This window comes from Sphaeramia orbicularis, chromosome 9 (assembly GCF_902148855.1).
Source record: "Sphaeramia orbicularis chromosome 9, fSphaOr1.1, whole genome shotgun sequence".
Lineage (NCBI taxonomy): Eukaryota > Metazoa > Chordata > Actinopteri > Kurtiformes > Apogonidae > Sphaeramia > Sphaeramia orbicularis.
The window spans coordinates 17,465,801-17,486,995 of NC_043965.1; the positions used below are offsets into that span (position 1 = coordinate 17,465,801).

The 21,195-nt window shown below is 37.6% G+C and overlaps 1 long non-coding RNA gene across 1 annotated transcript; it reads right to left on the bottom strand.

Moving 5' to 3' along the window:
- Window positions 1-5,761: 5,761 nt before the first annotated feature.
- On the bottom strand, window positions 5,762-20,730 carry LOC115426137 (uncharacterized). Its single transcript, XR_003936314.1, has 4 exons — window positions 20,720-20,730; window positions 19,844-19,848; window positions 8,726-8,732; window positions 5,762-5,887 (listed from the first exon to the last, which is right to left on the bottom strand). It is a non-coding gene; the product is annotated as an uncharacterized LOC115426137 (long non-coding RNA).
- Window positions 20,731-21,195: the final 465 nt, after the last annotated feature.

Genomic DNA, 21,195 nt, shown 5'->3' on the forward strand with positions numbered 1-21,195 from the left:
CAATAAATAGTTTGTTGGTTACTGACTTGTCTTTGGCTGACTCTAAAATATGTAAACAGCACCACCTGGAAGTTATGGATAGGTTTATCTCACTCCTTCTTGTCGGACTTGTGAGGAAGCGAAAATTATTGCTTGTTTACCCAAGGCTCTTTACCGTCATCCTGCATTTCCACTCCTCAACCTTGATCATAGACAACATGTTTTTCTTCAGTGGGTGACGACTGAGGGGGAGGATTGTACCTACCAAAAGGTACTGAAGTAACAAACACCACAGTGACAAGAGCATTCACAAAACATAAGTTGGTGCTAGGCACATGTTTTTAGAGAAGTAACATTCTGCCTGAGGCTTGGTTTTTTGTTTCAAGATTCGATTGAACTGACAACCAAGCCCAATTTAATAATAATAATAATAATAATAATAATAATAATAATAATGATAATAATATTAATATAAAAAAGAAAAATACAGGAATGGAAAAGTTAGACATGACCCTGTGCCCGTTCTATTTTCTGGAGGTGAGAAAATAAAGATATTTTTCACTCATTCACCAGTTTGGCTTGTGTTGAGATGATGCTGGCAGCATGGAGGAGCAGATGCCTCTGATTAGCTGCCATTATTTCTATGTGGCGTCACATAAACATATTCCTGCCTCCTCCCTTGGGCGATCACAGGTCCAACACTTGGCGTCTTGTGCTAGTGTTGTGCATGAGTGAGTGAGAAGCGACAGAGAATGCCAAACAAATTGGGACAATGAGATTGAGGATGCATGTCAGAGAGAAAGAGATAAAGAAGTGAATGTGAGGAGAGCACAGCGGTATCCAACCACACCTCTCCTGTTCTTTTTCTGGCCACTCGGACAACAAATCGAGGTTGGAAAACGCCATCAGGCCAGTCAGACATACGGGTTTCTCACAAGAACAGTCCAGAAGATTAAAGCAGGACAGCTGGCTTTGATGCTGGCTCTGCTGTGTGGATTGTTGTCATGCCCAGTGCTTGAGCTTCTTTTCCCTGGCTGCAGAAACAGAGCGTCTTCCATGGCTTTGACACAGCAAAGCAACAGCCCTCATTCTACACTTACAATCTGACCGTGAACCTGACAGCGGAGACGGGTGAAAACAGACGTGGCTATAAGACGAAGCAAAGACAGTATGAAGGCCGCTGTTTTCTTCAAATACTCTGAAGTAACTGTTAAAAACAGATGAAAATAAAATCAGACAAGATTAAAGTAGTAACCCTCTTTAACCCATGAAGAGCCAAACAGCCACTGGAGACCAAAATCATCTACTGATATAAACTGTTTAATACCTGTCCATTCACTAATCCTATCAATACATGTAAATAATTGGTGTAAAATGCAGTTTGTCAACTTTTCATGGTCATCAGATATGATCCATTTGGACATTCAGAAGCTCTGTAGTTACCATGGAAACACCATCATCGTCTACAACACAGGTGTCAAACATGCGGCCCGGGGGCCAAATTCGGCCCGCCAAAGGGTCCAGTCCACCCCTTGGGATGAATTTGTGAAATGCAAAAATTACACTAAGATATTACCAATGCTTTTAGTTCAGGTTCCACTTTCAGACCAATATGATCTAAAGAGGGCAGGACCAGTAAAAAACTATCATAATGACATAAATAATGACAAGTCCTAATTTTTCTCTTTGTAAATGTAAATATTTTCATGCATTTACACTAAAACAAAGTATAATTTCGCAAAAAATGTGAATAACCTGAACAAATATGAACAACCTGAAATGTCTTAAGAGAAGTAAGTACAATTTTAACAATATTCTGCCTGTTACTAAATGTTGTGTGTATTTGTAGACCCACTGTGATCTGTAAGTTATAGTGTACTATACATGTGTAAATGATAAACTGAGGCATAATATTGTTAAAATTACACTTATTTTTTTTTTGATTGTTCATGTTATTCACATCTTCTGAAAGGATAGTTTGTAGATGTAAACCTTTTCATAATGTAAATTTACTTTTTTCACTCTAAAACATAGAGAAAAGTTTGGAGTTGACATTATTTATATATTATTATGTTATTATTTTTCTGGTTCGGCCCACTGCAGATCAAATTTAGCTGAATGTGGCCCCTGAACTAAAATGAGTTTGACACCCCTGATCTACATGATCAGGTGGACGTTTGGGTCTTTATGGGTGAAAATGACTAAAAATATCATCCGAATATGAAGAAATAATACACTGCCTAGTCCAAAAAAAAAAGTCAAGTCAAGATTTAACTCATCAAATAGTTCCTTAATCCTTCCACTGGATAATAACAGCCATGATTAATATGTTTCATTTAGACACAGGTTCTTTAACCCTTTAACTGATGCATAGAGTAGATTCTCATTTCTTAACCATCAGTTTGATAGAGAGCATAAAGACTGGACTGTGTTTCAGTGGAAAAAGGTCATCTGGGTGAGAAGAAAGACAGCTGAAGTGATTACCCATCATGCCTAGCGCCTACAGTACAAGCCTGTGGGGGCAGTGTTGTGATGGTTGGTCAGGTCTAGGTTCAGTAAATATTCTGTGTCTGTCAAAGGAGGTCAGCTGAACCTGAATATACTGAATGACCACGTCTGAACATGATGACACAGACATATTCCAAGATGACAATGACAGGATTAATCAGGCTCAAACTGCGAATGAGAAAGAAGACCATCAGAGCGCTGTGTCACTAGGGATGAAACTTGGATCTACCAGTTTGACCCAGAGAGAAAAATTCAGTTAAAAGGAGTGACATCCGCAAGGAGCAGCTCGACCCGTGACAATGGATGGACACATTTGGTTTATGTTCAGTTAATGTTAGATTTGACTGAAAAAGCTGTTGTTTCTTCAGTTTTCTCTGTTTTTGATATAATAACCTTCAGTTTTAATCTGAGTTTTTCTGAACATCTACATGATCAGTTGATTAAATAAAGGAAAATACCTGATTTTTATTGAAAAAATGCAAAATACAGGGGATAATGTTATAATAAATGATGATAAATCACTTAAGAAAGGTTGAATGCAGAGAAAAAATTATTTGAGAACTGCCATAAAAGTGGCACTGGGTCTTATGGGTTAATGTAGAAAATGTATTAAAAAAATAGAGGAAAAACAAGTGGTGCCAGGCACAACAAACCCCGCCCCTCGCACATATTGTAGCTTATTTTGGCATCGATCCATCTGATGTCATCATATAATTGCCTTTATACATGTGCCAAGTTTGAAGTAAATTGACACAAAATTGATGTTTTTATAGACGTGAAATTTCGTCCATTATAAGTAAATGGGAGAAGAAAAATTTTAAAAATTCATAAAAACTTTGAACTTTGACCTACTTTTCCCAAATGTAACCTCATCTATTCTGGGTCACTGGCAATCTGTAAGCCAAATTTGGTATGAATTCAAGCAATGGTTTTGCTGCTACAGACATTTGAAATTTTGCCCATTATAAGTGAATGAAATATATATATATTTTTTTGAAATACATAAAAATTTGAACTTTGACCTACTTTTCCCAAAATTTAATGAGATCTATTCTAGGTCACTGGCAATCTATAAACCCAATTTGGTAGGAATTCAACCAATAGTTTTGCTGCTACAAACATTTGAAATTTTGCCCATTATAAGTAAATGGGGAAAAAAAAGATTTGAAAAATTCATTAAAAATTTGAACTTTGACCAACTGTTCCCAAAATTTAATGACATCTATTCTGAGTCACTGGCAATTGATAAATCAAATTTGGTATGAATTCAATCAATTGTTTTGCTGCTAGAGTGTCAACAAACAAACCGAACCAAAAACAAGACCCCTTGCCTCCCTTTCCGGGGGAGGGGGGGGCGCAATTAAGCATAACAACAACTTGAGGTGTATTGTATTATTTTTAAGGACCCCTGTAAACCCTTCCCCCTCTATGATATGCATGTTCTCTAAGAAAAAAGTCTATAAATATATCAAAGTGGATGCTTCTCACTACATTAGTTTATTTGCTGTTGTTCATGGAGTGGGTAATTTGGTGACTGAATACTTATATACATGTGCCAAAAATAAATATTACTGCTAAAATATCAGTGTTTGATGAATTATTTCTCAGCCCCTGAAGTACTGCTGGAGTCACCACAAATAAGATCTACACAGACACATTAATGAACGCTGCTTAGGGGGGAAAGTCACACTTGAGTGTGCCATGATGTAGTCATTTCTTCGAGACAAGACGTACTGTTTTTTTTTTTTTTTTTTTTTCCCCACAGATGACATGCAGTGAAGGTCATGAGCTGGATACATAACCAGTGCATACTAAGCACTGAGTATTTGTTGTAGTCTGTCTGAATTACCACCACATCAACATAGAGCACTATCACTGGCAGAATTAATCACTTTTTCTTTGTTAGCAGTGTTTATTTGTGTGCTCTGTCTTCTCACTGTTGATGGTCTTGAGGGGCATTCAAGTCTGAGAAAATTAAGGCCATCAACGAATGTGTCATGCAGAGTGGCTGATTGCAGAATTCCCACATCAGGGAGCAAAGTCCATTATCATTAGTTATCCGCAGATATGTGCCACATAGAGTCAAGGATGACAGAGCGAGAGGATGGTGAGAAGGAAACGGGGAAGGAGAGGAGAGAGAGGGAGTAGGAGACAAAAAAGGGAAGGGAGGAAAGAGTGAGGAAAAAAAAGAGCTCAATAGAGTTGGAGAAATTGAAGGAGAAAAAAAAAAGCACAGACATGCTCACAGGGTGGGAGGAAAGACAGAGGCGAAGGGACGGCGAGGGGAGAAAGTGAGAACAAGAGAGAGCTATTGATTGTCGCTTCTGCACCTGCCATAGAGAAAGAAAAAGCACCAGACAAAATCAAATGTCATCATTTGGGAAGAGACTGGCGGGTTCCCTGAGTCATCTCGCAGAAGGGCCACTTTGGCTGTCATCCACTATTCTCTCCGACATACATCAACATTCATCACGACTGCTCACACCGAGTTTCAGCTGAAGCAAACACATGCAAGAGAAAAGATAGTGGACGGCAATATGCAGGCATCAGTCAACTGGATTCAACAGAGACAGGCTGAAATGACTCTTTGAATGAACTCAAAAGGCTGAAAAGTGAAATAGATCAGCAGGTAATAATCATGAGGCATTTTTTGCAACATTATTTTTTGGGTGAATTTTCAGTTTAGTTACCTTTTACTATTTTCATTATTTTTGCTATTTTTTCTTGCTGGTCCAAAGACCTTATTTTACCAAATTTGACATTTAATAGTCACAAATATAATGTTTACCATACACCAGTGTTTTCCGACCTTGGGGTCGCGACCCCAGATGGGGTCACCTGGAATTCAAATGGGGGTCACCTGAAATTTCTAGTAATTGATAAAAAAAAAAAAAGTACTACAAAAAATATATGGTGAGTTGACAGAGACAATCCCAATACATAAAAGACATGACAAACTGAAGCGGAAACAGAAGCACTGTGGTACTGTTTATCTTTCAAATGTTCATTGTGGTCAGTTTCAGATGCTGCAGCTCTTTCACAGTTCATAGTTTGAGTTATTGTTTGTTCAGTATTAATTGTCAGCCTTGTAAATCCAAGCTGGACTGACTGTACATATCCTGACCAAGGAAAATCAAATTCTCACTTTGTGCAGTAATCTACACCTGGCTTTTCTGCCTCCATCCATAATAATATACATTATATAGACTAAATGTTGTCTAAAATTGACATTTATTTGCAACATAGTATAGCAAACTATTACATGATCAAAAACAAATAAATTTTAGCAAAAAAAAAAAAAAAAAAAAAAAAGTCTCTGTTTTGAATGTCTGGGGTCACCAGAAATTTGTGATGTTAAAATGGGGTTACGAGCTAAAAAAGCTTGGAAACCACTGCACCACTTCCACTAACCAGATGAATCACACATATCAGCAAAACAGACCTTAACGCTGCAGTGCCTCATAGTTTTTTGGTTTAATTGAACAAAATTTCCAACGTTATCTTTCAGCATATTAGTAGTCTGAGAGGAAACCTGAATTCTACCTGAACTGGACTATTTTCAGGCTGTAGAAAATCTACTCCATAATGCAGACGTTTAGCTAATCAGAGGTTCTTTTTTCTCCCAGACAGGTGGGGGGTTTGATATGTGATTGATGGCTGTAATTACTGATCACTGATCAGATTTGTGGCTCTATCGCTCTACTGCAAGAATTGACTTGACTCAAAGCTTCTATGCTTATTTTCTACAGCAGTATATAATGATATCAGGCTATCTGTATTAATGTTTAGTCTTTTAATTTTGACCAAGAGGAGAGACGTGTAGAGGGAAGTAAAAGAAAGGAAAATCACCAAAACATTGGAAACAACAGTAAAAACAAAACAAAAAACCTCAAGGAAATCGGTGTAAAAAAAACCCAAACAGTCTATTTTTTTGTAGCGAGTTGGTCTCACTCACCGCTCTGTGTTTTACCCCCCATTACACAGGTTGTGGGGGTGCACTGAGCATGCTCAGATGTCTATGGAAAGAACAAAGTCTATTCTATCAGCAAGTTTTCAAATTTTTGCTATTGAATTCTTATGAATATTTAAAATAAATCATACATTCAGAACGCTCACCACAGACACATCAGGGGTTAAATCAGTGGTTTCCAACCTTTTTTGGCTCATGACCCCATTTTAACATCACAAATTTCTGGTGACCCCAGACATTCAAAATAGAGACTTTTGTTTTTTTTGCTAAAATTCATTTGTTTTTGATCATGTAATAGTTTGCTATACTATGTTGCAAATAAATGTTAATTTTAGATGACATTTAGGCTATATAATGTATATTATTATGGACGGAGGCAGAAAAACCAGGTGTAGATTACTGCACAAAGTGAGAATTTGATTTTCCTCGGTCAGGATATGTACAGTCAGTCCAGCTTGGATTTACAAAGTTGACAATTAATACTGAACAAACGAAAACTCAAACTATGAATTATGAAAGAGCTGCAGCATCTGAAACTGACCACAATGAACATTTGAAAGATAAACAGTACCACAGTGCTTCAGTTTCAGCTTCAGTGTTTGTCATGTCTTTTATGGATTGGGACTGATATCAACTCACCATATATTTTTTATTAGTAAGTTGTTCATTAAGTTACTTTAATTACCAGAAATTTCAGGCGGCCCCATTTGAATTCCAGGCGACCCCACATAGGGCCTCGACCCCAAGGTTGAAAAACACTGGGTTAAAGGGTTAACTAGCAATGACAAGCATCATTTATTCTGGGTATTAGCTCATTATGTCTCACTGCATCCACTCTATAGTCGACTAAAATTTATTACAACTCTGTTCCAATATTTCCCTCAGTCTGTCAGACAGCTCCAGAACCTAAAACACTATTCTGAAGGTTCTGTTTGCCCAGACATGAAACATCCATATTTATACTTTGACCCCCTACCCAGCACCTGAACCGTCCACTAACTTTAATGGAAATGTTATGGTCTGTCACTGCATCTTACCCTGGCATCAATGAATACATTTACATGTGCTTCAATATGATAATTTTATAGGCATTATATTCAGCAAATTCATCTTAGATATTCTGAATTATGATTTTTCTCTTATCAGAATTCTCTGGAAATGCTATTATCCATCCGATGTCTACGGTAGAGAGTGAATCCCAAAAGCAAAGCCCATGTTTCTGTTCTATAAGAAGAAATACACACCTATTTTTAAACATTAGGAAAAACCTGGATATTAACAGGATTTAGAATGAGGGAGTGTGTTGAGTCAAGTCAGCTGCAATGTTTATATCTTTATGAAAGTTTCATTTAAATCTAAACTTCATTAGAAAAAAAAACTGGTACTTGAAAACTTGATCTGTTAACATCTGGACCTGATGGTGTCAAATAAAAGCATCCTTTAAATCATTGTTGTAAAAGGAATGATACACAAAGAGTTGGTTTAATGTACGAAAATAAAAGAACGAGGTTGGACACTCAAGTATGCTCTGTATTAATTCGTTCTGTGAATCAATTCGATGTAAAAGCATGATGACAGAGGTGCATATGTCCATAAATTCAATAATAAATAGTAACGATTTGAATAATGAGCCATTTGAGCTGCATTTTATATACTGACGGAATTAAATAAAGTACCCTATTAGTGAACTGTGCATACTGTTTAAGACAAGAACAGGTCTATTATCATGTTGAAAAAATGAAAAGACTTAGTTTGACCACCATTTTATTTTGGTTTTAGTTATATTTACCGGTTATATATGTTATATATGAGCTGTAAACAAAAAACCTGCTACTTGAAACCTTGATCTGTTTACATCTGGACCTGATGGAGTCAAATAAAAGCATCCTTTAAGTAACTGTTGTAAAAGGAATGATAAACAAAGAGCTGGTTTAATGTACGAAAATAAAAGAACGAGGTTGGACACTCAAGTATGCTCTGTATTAATGCGTTCTGTGAATAAATTAGATGGAAAAGCATGATGACAGAGCAGCATATGTCCATAAATTCAATAATAAATAGTAACGATTTGAATAATGGGCCATTTGAGCTGCATTTTATATACTGATGGAATTAAATAAAGTACCCTATAAATGAACTGTGCATACTGTTTAATACAATAACCGGTCTATTTTCATGTTTAAAAATTAAAAGACCTTGTTTGACTACCATTTTATTTTGGTTTTAATTATATTTGCTGGTTATATATGTTATATATGAGCTGTATACAAAAAACCTGCTACTTGAAAACTTGATCTGTTTACATCTGGACCTGATGGAGTCAAATAAAAGCATCCTTTAAGTAACTGTTGTAAAAGGAATGATACACAAAGAGCTGTATTTATGTCTGAAAATAAAAGATCAAGGTTGGACACTCAAGTATGCTCTGTATTAATGCGTTCTGTGAATAAATTTGATGTAAAAGCATGATGACAGAGCAGCATATGTCCATAAATTCAATAATAAATAGTAACGATTTGAATAATGAGCCATTTGAGCTGCATTTTATATACTGATGGAATTAAATAAAGTACCCTATAAATGAATTGTGCATACTGTTTAATACAATAACCGGTCTATTTTCATGTTTAAAAAATGAAAAGACCTTGTTTGACTACCATTTTATTTTGGTTTTAATTATATTTGCTGGTTATATATGTTATATATGAGGTTTAAACAAAGACCTGCTACTTGAAACCTTGATCTGTTAACATCTGGACCTGATGGTGTCAAATAAAAGCATGCTTTAAATAATTGTTGTAAAAGGAATGATACACAAAGAGCTGGTTTAATGTCTGAAAATAAAAGAACGAGGTTGGACACTCAAGTATGCTCTGTATTTATGCGTTCTGTCAATCAATTCGATGTAAAAGCATGATGACAGAGGTGCATATGTCCATAAATTCAATAATAAATAGTAACGATTTGAATAATGAGTCATTTGAGCTGCATTTTATATACTGACAGAATTAAATAAAGTACCCTATAAATGAATTCTGCATACTGTTTAACATTTTTGTGTTGAAAAAAATGAAAAGACCTTGTTTGACCACCATTTTATTTTGGTTTTAATTAGATTTGCTGGTCCACAGTTCAATGACTCTGCTCTTCACATGGAAATGCCAAGTGGAAATAAGTAAGATGACATTTTTTTCCCCCACTGACGCTTTAAAAAGGACCTTTACAGTAAAATGGAAACTGGGCCTCATAGTTATTTGCAGCAATGCAAATGTTGTTTTCTAATCTCGGGAAGAATTAAATTGTTTCCATACATAATCTTGACCCCTTTAGGCCATCAGATGTTTCCCCTGAGCTGGACTTCTGTTTCCACTTGCATAGCTTTTCTTTAAACAATGTCATGCTGGGATGGGAAGATAAAGACTGAGAGAGCTGAAGGTTATGGATGAATCAAATATCCCCCTGTCTTCTCCACTTGATTTCAATTCTGTATCCATTGGAAACAGGCGCTCTCCACTGGGCTTTGATAATGGTGTGTGCACTTTACTGATATCTTTAACAGAACTAAGGTGCTGCGCCCTTTTTTAAACACTGACTCATTCTCGAAGCCTCAGAGCATGTGATTTTATTAAAGAGAAAAAAAAAATGAACTCAAGGTTGTTCTGAATACATGTGCCGGTGATAAAACTTACCCATTTGTAAGTGAAGACAAATCCACCCACTCAGTTAGCATCACTTAGTGTTATAACATAATGTATCATATCACAAATCGCAGCATGAATAACTAAAGCATGCAATAGTAGTTACTGCTACTCTAAGTGTAAGGTGAATTTTAGGGTGATTTTATAGAAATTTGCTACAAGCTAAATGCAAAATAGTTGAACAGTATGAAAAATGCAAATGTACAAATGCAGTGGTGTTAAAATAGAATAAACTCAACATATTTTCCTCATTCAGGTCTGCAACACATTTGAGAACAAGTTGGAACAGTAGCATTTACCATTTTAGTAAAGCTGTCATTTCTTTTCACAACATTTGAAGGACATTCACGGGCTGAAGATACCAAGCAATGAAGAGTTAAAGGGGAAATTTTAAAACCCTAAGCCGAAAATGTTTTTTTTCTTATTTTGACAGTAAAAAGGTTAGAAAATATGCTATGAATGAGCCCGTTTGCCCATTTTTCCAGAGCACTTCTTTTTCCAGATCTTTCAAAACCTAGCAGTCGTTTACAATTTAATGCATGTTATAATTCTGCTAAAAAAAGATTCTTCTTCAGCTTCTAACACAGGTGTGAGTGAAATTACCATAATGACCGAATAAAACCTATAAAACACAATGTCTCAGATTTCAGAAACTGTTGGACTTTTTCCAACAGTGAATGAGTTCCAGCCATCCAAACAGCATATGCGCAGGGTGTGTCAGCGATGACACGTCAGGTTTTAAAGAGTTAAAGTGTGAAACAATGCTGTGTGTTCAATGTCACAGATCTTTTTTCTCCATGCATTGTCTTGTGTGGACTAGTGAGGATTGCATCATGTCAGTCCAGAACCTGCATCCTTTTCTTCCTCATCCAGGCTTTTGTAATGTGTACACAATGTGGTTTTGTATTGTTTCGTTGAAATATTCATGAGAGTCCCTGGAAAAGTTTTGTTGCTCCAAAAACTCCATGTACTTTCAGCATTAACGATGCATTTCAGTGACAATAATAACCTTCACCAAGACCATGACAGAGCCTGGATGCTGGTAAAAGTCTGGATCAGGGGGTGGGCAATTAATTTTCTTATGAGGCCACATGAGAAACTTTGACAGTTGCTAAGGGCCAGACCAATACACCTGCAGCTCTGCTCAATATGTATCTCTATAAAAACAGTAAATGCAACAATATAATGATACGATAAAAATGTGGAGCACAGAATGCAACTATTTGATGAATATTCACAAAAACTTCAAAAATGTGAAAAACCAGGTCCATTAACTTTAAATGCATCCATCTTTGTTTGCATACCTTAGTGTTAGCTGACATCTTCATGGGCTGAAACTGACCAACAAACCAATCAGCGCATAAGCCTTATGCTAAGTACAGAAAAAACGTGCAAACATTTTTAAAATTTAACACATCCTTCAAAATCAAAGCAGTGTCGTTGGATTGGTTGCCTTTATTACGATGCTATATATTTGTATGGACTTCTAATTTGCAAAATGACCTCGTGTGGGCCAGTCTGGGTCAGCTATCACAGACTATACAAGGCCCAGGTTTGGTCTGGTCCTGTACATCTTTGGCCCAGAGCACATAAAGTCTATTTCTGACAAAAAAAAAACCTGGTAACTGGTTGATCTGGTCATAATCCAAGTTTCCACTGAATGGTGTCTCTGAGGCCCGAGAAATCCACAAAGCTTCTGGACTCTGTTAACATAAGCCTTACTTTTGTCTCAGTAAAGTTTGAACAAGCGTTTGTGGCCATAACTCCATTTTGTAATGTCTGACAAACATTTGCCACAATAATCCTGAACTTATGTGGGTTGTGTGATGTCATCTGAAGTGTAAGACATTAGAGATCCCAGTTTATCTTAGACTGTGTCCACTGAACTAGACTCAGATTAGTTTGGTCTTTTAACCCATAAAGACCCAGTGCTACTTTTGTGACAGTTCCCAAATAATTTTTTCTCTCCATTTATCCTTTTGTATGTGATTTATCACCATTTATCACCATATCATCCTTTGTATTTTGCATTTTTTTCAATAAAAAAACAGGTATTTTCCTATATTTAATTCACTGATCGTATAGTTGTTAATTTAAGCTCAGAGTAAATTCAAAGGTTATTATATCAAAACAGAAAAAAACTGAAGAAAAAGTGACTTGTTTTATAAAATCTATCATTAATTGAACATAAAAACAAGTGTCTCTGTCCACTGTCATTGATCCAATTTCATGGGTTTTGCTGGTGAATCAATGTTGTAGAAGATGACGGTGTTTCCACGTTCACTACGGAGCCTCTGAACCTCCAAATGGGTCATATCTGATGACCATGAAAAGATGATAAACTGCATTTTACACCAATTATTTACATGTATTGATAGGATTAATGGATCAACAGGTATTAAAGAGTTTACATCAGTAGATGGTTTTGGCCATCGGTGGATATTTGGGTCTTTATGGGTTAAATACATATGGACCATAGAAGGAAAATATCCAAATTCCTTTATGTCATTCTGTTGTTAAACTGGTCAGCCTGGTCCTCTCTCCTAAACCTTGTCCTTCCCCAGCACGCTTTTTAATGTATACCAAAATGTATATTACGGCATAAGTGAAGATTTCAGCCTTTTTTTCTGGTTTAAGCTAAATTAACTAGAATAAACTAGAATACTTTTTCAGCCAAGGACACTCTCAACTCAACTGTGGCTTTTGCATTAAAGAGAGTGAGTAAAAAAAACTGAAGACTAATGGTTGAATTGCGATCACAACTGAATACCCCTCTCTCCACTACAGTAACCACTGAAAATAAGGTCACTAAAAGTCCCTCCGTAGAGTCAGCGCATGGTTTTCCTATTCTGGGCTTTTTAGTTTAAGGGGAAAATCACTTTGGTCCACTCTCAAACATAGTGGTGACGGTAATGGATGTCAGTGCTGGAGGCAACTCACTATGAAATGGAGAAAAGGAGAAAAAAAGACAAGTGTCCATTCTTTCCATGTGATTTACAGTGCGATCAGTGACATATTTTCATCTTACAACATGTTAGTGTCACAAAATAGCTGCAAGTAACGATAATGTTAATAAAGGGTATTTGGTATATACGTATCAGAGCTGTATATATGTCTGTATATTTAGAGCTTTACATATATATTTTTCTTTTTCTGTTGTATGATAATTATTTCCTGCTACTTTTTATTCTACTTGAATGGAGCGACTGTAACACCCAATAATTTCCCCCTGAGGTTAGTAAAGTATTCTGATTCTGAATGATGACATCGGCAGGCACCCACATGAAACAGACCATTACACTGAATAAAATTACAGATTCCTCTGAATTTGATTAGTGTCAGAAACATTAGATATCATGAAAATACATGTCAGCACTTTATAACAGAAGCTCAGGCAGTTTTTTTTAAATTTAATTTTATTTATTTTTTACATGTTTTAGGGTGTGTTATATAATATAGCTTTAATGATCACTTCTTCCTCTGCCTTACTTTTAGTAAGATCCACAGCAGGAGGAAGATGCTGCTGGCCCAAGTTATACTTTCATCAAGCCTTTCTTCACATCACGGCGACGGGGTGCTTAAAAATTCTGCTGGTCAACTTCCAGTTGATCTTTTAGCAACCTATTTTTCCACCAAGGAGTCACATAAAGGTCATTTCGTACAGCCAGAGGACATGCAAGAGGCTGACTACAGATCCTTTTACATAACATCCGTTGAGGATGTTCAGCACAAGCTCTGAGACCTTGCTTTCAATGCAACCTTGCCTTTTCCTTTTTTTTTTTTTTTTTTTTACAATGCAAGCAAAAAAACAGTGTTTTGCTGCTTCTTAAAACCAGTCATTAACAGAAATGTGAAAAATGTTGAAAATATTTGAGTAAAATGTTAGGTTTTTCCATGTTTTTGTTCAAGTCTTAGATATCTTATTGAGTCATGTAACATACTTATGTACGTTAAAACCCAGAGAACCAGATGTTCAAAACTTTCATATAGAATGTTGTAATTTAGAGTATTTTTTATCTGAAAACATAGAAATAAGAAAGTTGAGTAAATACTGCAGAAATATTCAATCAAACTTGAGTCAAACAGAGGTCTGATGATTTGATATTTTGTCTAAAACTACTATCAGTTATTGAATGTTATATTTCCATATCATTATGGATTTAATATAATGTAATGCCGAGGCGGGTTCATGTCTTTTGGTGTTTTATATGTGTTACTATGTCCCTGCGTTTGTCAAGTCTAGTCCCAGATGTGAGCTGTCAGTCAACGGGCTGCAGGGTGAAAGGGATCAAAAGGCCTGTGCTACGGGTGACAGAGCTGACTGACACATGCCAAGTATTTTCCTGCTAAAAGACAACTAGACAAGCCTCCACTGCAGCACACACTGAGCAGTACCTAGACTGTACATTTATGGGGCTGAATCTGGTTTATTTCTTATACTCATTCTTAACCATGTTCAGTGACTGTAATCAATATTTATTTTTTTCCCCATCACTTCTTCCAGATGACAATCTACATAAAAAGCACAATAATGAAGAAATGTAAATGACACTGAATTCATTAAAAACATATCCTCGTACCTATGTGCCATGAGTCAAACTGGTATACACCAACAGTCTTACATGGCCTTCTCTTCTCTCTCCTTTACCTCCTACGCAATCTTATTCATTACTGCATGTGTTGAGAACTAGCAAATCATATGCAAGAACAAGAAGAACCACAAGGAAGAAGAAAACAACAGCAGGACAGACGAGGTGGTTTAAACTGTGCCTACTTTCATGTGTCACAGGAATTTCACAACATCCTTTCAGCACAATTCTGTTATGGCACCTGTCACAAAGCTGGTGCCCATCTTATTGTCAGAAGGACCTTTAGTCAGAAAATTAGTTTGGATTTAGTTGATAAATCTAACCCTAACCCTTTTTGGGCCTTCTGACAATAGGGCGCCCCCCCACAAAGCCAGCTCTGTGATAATCCTCCTTGGTCTTGGCAGTCAGTAGATTTCTGGAAGAACCCACAGACAGAGATCTCAGACAGATCTTGTGACCACTATAGTAAAGACCCAAGTTCAGATATCAAAACTGTACACAAATATATTCGACATGGAATGTTCCTCGTTGACAATAATAAAAGAAAACTGGGAAAAGGATATGGGTACAAACATTACTGATGATCAGTGGTTACCCAGATAGCAATTACCATTGGGCCGGATCTGCATTAAAGCCTTTACATCCGTTTGTAGCTCACATCCGTTATCTGACTTTGGACCAAATCTGCATCTGATCCATCTTTCAGCTCTCTCTAGCAGTTCCGGAGTTGTGCTAGCTTACAGATTCGGCCCAGAACAGTCTCCCATCACACAACCAAGACTGATTTTCAAAGTTGTAACGCTGATTTGGACCAGAATCGTAATATGAATCTGGACCAGAGTCGTAATACAAATCTGGGCCAACATGATTCTTGTGTATATTCTAGATGTGAGTGAACGGAGCTGGGCCAGAGCTGGACCGTTTCTGTAAAAGATCCATTTCGTGGAGCAGTACCTGTTTTGGCCCGATGTGCGTTTGGACACTGGGATGGATCTGTCAAATGGTTTCGGGCTGAGTCGGGGTGCGATTCTGTTCCAGATCTGTCCCAGTATCTCTTTGCTACCTGGGCAAGCATACTTCAGAGAATCCAATCCACTTCTATTTGTACAAGGCATAGTCTTATTCGGTTTAAAATTGTACACCGACTTCATGTCTGAAGTTAAGTTATCCAAAATGTACCCAGGAGTTAATCCTATTTGTGATAGATGTAGACAAGCACCTGCTACTCTTTCACACTTTTTGGTCATGTTCAAGTCTAACTGTATTCTGGTCTTCATATGTTTGAAGCTTATTCAACAATTTCAGGTCTGACCATTGATCCCTGCCCTTTCATCAGACTTTTTCAATTTCAATTCAATTCAATTTTATTTGTATAGCCCAATATCACAACAAGGTTGTCTCAAAGGGCTTTACAGAGTCAGTTGGATGTAAACAACAACAGTCAAATAAACAGCAAGAAAATGAGTAATGTCCAGGGCATCCCCCATCCTTAGACCCTCCTTCTCGGCAAGGAAAAACTCAAACCCAGTGGGAAAAGGGAGGAACCTCGGGGAGAACCACAGTGAAGGAGAGATCCACTCCCATGGAAGGACAGGCTATAGATGCACCAGGACTGATGGACGTCCATTTGCAGATGGCTTTTTGGCCTACCGTTAGAAGATCTCCCTCTACAAAGGCCACAATTAAATAGTATCACCTACCCCTCCCTTTTATCAATATTGTCATCAGCAGGTACACGTAGCATTAAGCATAGACTCCAGCAAGTATCACTACCTGAATGTTCCCAGGATTCAAACTGAATTGTGGAAATTAAATTTTTGTTTTGCCTCCCCCTTTGCCTCGAATACTGTCCAATCGGAGCTGAACCCGTCTTACTCCAAGCATTTCGCACCATTTCACTGACTAGACAGTGAGAATCCTTTGGACAGTGCCTGTGTTTTTAAGTTGTTTGCTGACCTCGACCACATCTTGCACTTTAAAAAATTGCTAGTGACTTAAACTACATTGCACTTTAAAAAATTGCTGGTGACTTAAACTACATTGTACTTTTAAAAAAATTGTCAAGCTGTTGCTGTTATTATTGCCTTTTTTTTTTTTTTTTTACTTTAATTTTTTTCAAACATAAAGACCCAGTGCTACTTTTGTGTTAGTTCCCAAATAACTTTTTCTCTCTATTTAACTGTTTATCACCATTTATCATAATATTACCCTCTCCATTTTGCTTTTTTTTCCAGTGAAAAGCAGGTATTTTCCTTTATTTATTCTACTGATCACGTACTTTAATCATCTTGCTGAGATTATTTTTGAGGGTTATCATACCAACAACAGAAAGAACTTGAGAAAAAGTGACTTTTTCAGTAAATATATCATTAACTGAACGTAAACTAAGTGTCTAGAACCACTGCCACTGATCCATCTCCATGGGTTTTACTGGTGAATCAATGTAATAGAAGATGACAGTGTTTCCATGGTAACTATCTCCAGATGGGTCATATCTGGTGACCATGAAAAGATCCAAAACTGTATTTTACACCCATTATTTACATGTACTGATAGGATTAGTGGCTCTGAAGTTATTACACATTTTAGATCAGTAGCTGGTTTTAATCACTGGTGTATATTTGGGTCTTCATGGGTTACTGTATTATTATCACCAGTCTTTTAACCTGTTTTTTATTATGGTATGGTGGGTGCTGCTTGACCTCTTGGCCGGGTCACCCTTGTAAAAGAAATCTCAATATCAATGGGATTTTATCTGGTTAAATAATTGTTTTGTTTTAAAGTATGAAAGAAAAACCCTATAAAGAGGAAGAGGAGGAGCCTATAGACCTGATCGTCCGATAGAGAGAAGAACTTGCCATGTGAATTTGCAAATACAGCTTGCGGTTTTCTGTTCACATACTGTTCAAACCCACTTCCACAAAGTTGGTACACTGTTTAAAATGTAAATAAAAACAGAATACAGTGATCTGCAATTATAATCATAAACCCATATTTTAGTCACATTAGAACATAGAAAACATCAACACGCCTCCAGGAAATTGGGACGTACCCATGTTTTCCCATGTGTAGCATCTTCTGGACTGAGGAGACCCATTACTGGAGTTTTGGGAGAGGAATGTTGATACAAGATACCAGCTCCTCTGCTGTGTTTTAGCTTTAATTTCACTGATTTTAAATTGTTTTCAGTAAATGAGTGAGAGGTCTGGATGGCAGCAGGTTAGTTCAGTACCCAGACCCTTCTACTATGAAGATGCTGTTGTAATGGATAGACTGTACAGTTCAGCTTTGTGCACTGTAAAGTCATGGTGTCAGCTCTGGTTGCGGTCCACTTTGATCACATTATATGTTGATAAAATGGTTGGTAGTTATTCTCTACACCCCATTGTCATTACCAACAGTGTACGGCAGCCTGATCCAGGACCGTATCTGTGTTCCCCAGTACCTATAAAGGGTCACATAAGCTATTTTTAGACCAGCCAGCCTGATGTCGGAGCTGGTTCCGTACTAGTTACACTGGGAACTGAAGTGCTTGCCCGTGAACAGTCCATATTCATACCTTTATGCAAGCCCATGATTCAGCATTGACAGAGGACGTTGCTTTGCCACCCAAAAAATAAATAAATAAATAAATGGCCATACGAAAATGGTCATGTTCACAGCAGAGAAAATAACAACAGTGCTATGGATCACATCATCAACTACCTGGAGGATCTGCCTGAAGAGACATTGTGCTGCTTCTTCTGTGTGTTCAAGACCACAGGTGTCAAACATGCGGCCCGGGGGCCAAATCCGGCCCACCAAAGGGTCCAATCCGGCCCATGGGATGAATTTGTGAAAAGCAAAAAATTACACTGAAGATATTAACAATCAATGGTGTCAAAATCATTTTAATTCAGGTTCCACGTACAGACACATACAGTCCAATTAGATTTCAAGTGGGTCAGACCCAGTAAAATATAATCATAATAACCTATAAATAATGACAACTTTGAATTTTCTTTGTTTTTTTGGTGTAAAAAAACAAAAGTAAAATTACATGAAAATGTTTACATTACCAAATCATACTTTTACAAAAAATGTGAATAACCTGAACGAATATGAACAAACGGAAATTTCTTAAGAAAAGTAAATGCAATTTTACCAATATTCTGCCTGTTACTAAATGTTTTGTGCGATAGTAATGCACATGTGTAAACGATAAACTGATGAACCGAGGCAGAATATTGTTAAAATTGCACTTGTTTTTCCTAAGACAATTCAAGTTGTTCATGTTATTCAGATTTTTAAGAAAACTTTGTAGACGTAAACCTGACCACAACATAATTTAACTTTTTTCACTGTTATTATTTTACTGGTCCGGCCCACTTGAGATCAAACTGGGGCGAATGTGGCCCCTGAACTAAAATGAGTTTGACACCGCTGTTCTAGACAGTCCAGTGTGAAATCAGGATGGGCTTAACATATTGATGACAGAGCAGCGCTGTTGAAGCAGTTTTGGAAAAATTGGCAGAAGATGATGCATATGGTAGCGCCAAGGCCACCTTAATGCATGGGCTAACCAGGGCTGAAGCCCAGGGGCCAACTGACTTAAGGGGCCTATCATTTTATGGACTCAACAAGCATATAAACTAACATCAATTTGTAATTTGTCAGTTTTCCTGTCAATCTTTTTATACATACTGTACGCACATCTGAAGCTGCTTCTTGATCCCAATTGGTAAGCCCAGCCCCGCCCCCCCATGTGTCAAGAGGTCACGTTCAATTACAAAATGTCGGGGAAGAAGAAACTTAAGAGCGGTGCCCACAAAAGAAAAGTGGCTCGAGAAAAGCATGATCGAGAGTCAGAATTATTAAAGTGCACGCGGTTGAGTTTACGCCTATGTGCAGGTGTATGGGTTCTCAGAATTTATAGTTTCATCTGTTGCTGCTGTTAAATAAATGTTTTTCTCGACAGTCGATGGTCGTTGATAATATTTTTTATCATGAAGTCAAACTTCCATCCATCTTGGTTACAATCTACTCGCTGTTGTAGATTACCAAGATATTATATTTTATAATGAGCTTGTAATTTTGAAGGATGGGACAGGGGGGCCTACAACACCTCCCTCAGCCCCGGGGCCTACCATTAGGTTAAGGTGGCCCTGGGTAGCGCTTTCTTTTTAATGATAGTAAAAAATCCATATGAAGAGGTTAAGTAGACAGGAGTGTGCCAGAGTGCTCCTATAAACAATTCCCAGTTTAGCTTAGTCTGCAGGCCTAACTGTTGATTATTAACTGGGGTGATATTAAATCATGGTTATGAGTTGACTCCTGAAAGACTTGGGGCCTGATTTACTAAAGGTTTGCGTGTGTAAAAACGTGTGCAAACTTGAAAGCGCATGCAAAAACACGTTGAAGCTTATCTACTAACAGGGCGCTTAGTATGTTATGTTAGTATGTTTGCCCTGATGAATATGCTATATGGGCGTTTCTGCCAGAATGCGCAAAATTATTGGGAGGAGTAAATGCAAATATTTATTTAGTGCGTGCAATGTAATTTACCAAACCTGAAACTGATTGCGGTGGCTGATTTTGTGTCTGTATTTAGCGCATCTGAAAGGCAGGTTTTAACTGGAACAGCTTCACGCAAAACTGGCTGCAGGTGTTATGGCGAGGAGGCAGCATGGGCACAACCAAAGGGAACGCACAGAACCAATCTGTTCTTTTCACATCAACATTTTTGGAATGACGGGAGAAAAAAATAATAATTTGAGACATTTGGCCCCCCCACTTTATGGGCCTGCCCCCCATGCCCGGTTCCACCAGGGGCACATCACCATTAGACCGGGACTAGACTCCTGAGAGACGACTCTCTCTCTCTCTCGCACGCAAGGGAGACCGAACGGGATGGGTTCTAGTGCTGCACAACACACACACACACACACACACACACAAACAGCGCTGTCCACGGTGTTGTGACTGGACTCCTGAACCAGCTATATAAGGGGATGTGTTTTTTTTTTTTTTTATCATGCCCACGGACTTAAAAGTTTTCATTCACCATACAGAGCGACATAAAGAGACAAGGTATTTATTTCACTCATAACACACTTCACCACTGATAAACAACAGAGAAATGCCTGTTGGAAAAAGAACAACTTCATATTTTTGAGTGCTGGTGTATCCCAGAGCAATTTTTACAGCGTACTGTTTCCATGACGACAACCAGTAGTGCACGCAAAATCCTCATTTAAATAGGGCAGTCTCCAAGACTTTGCGCCTGTTGTCATTTGCGCAGGCAATCTTAGCTGATCACCTGTGACACGCAAATCAATAGCACGCGTATTTTGTTGCGCGAGCAAGCACATTTGCGCCCGTTATTTGTGATCTTAGTAAATCATGCCCTTGGTCTCAGCTCGGTGTTGCTTCCTCAAAGACTCGGCCTTGACTCTGTTTCAACTGCATTTGA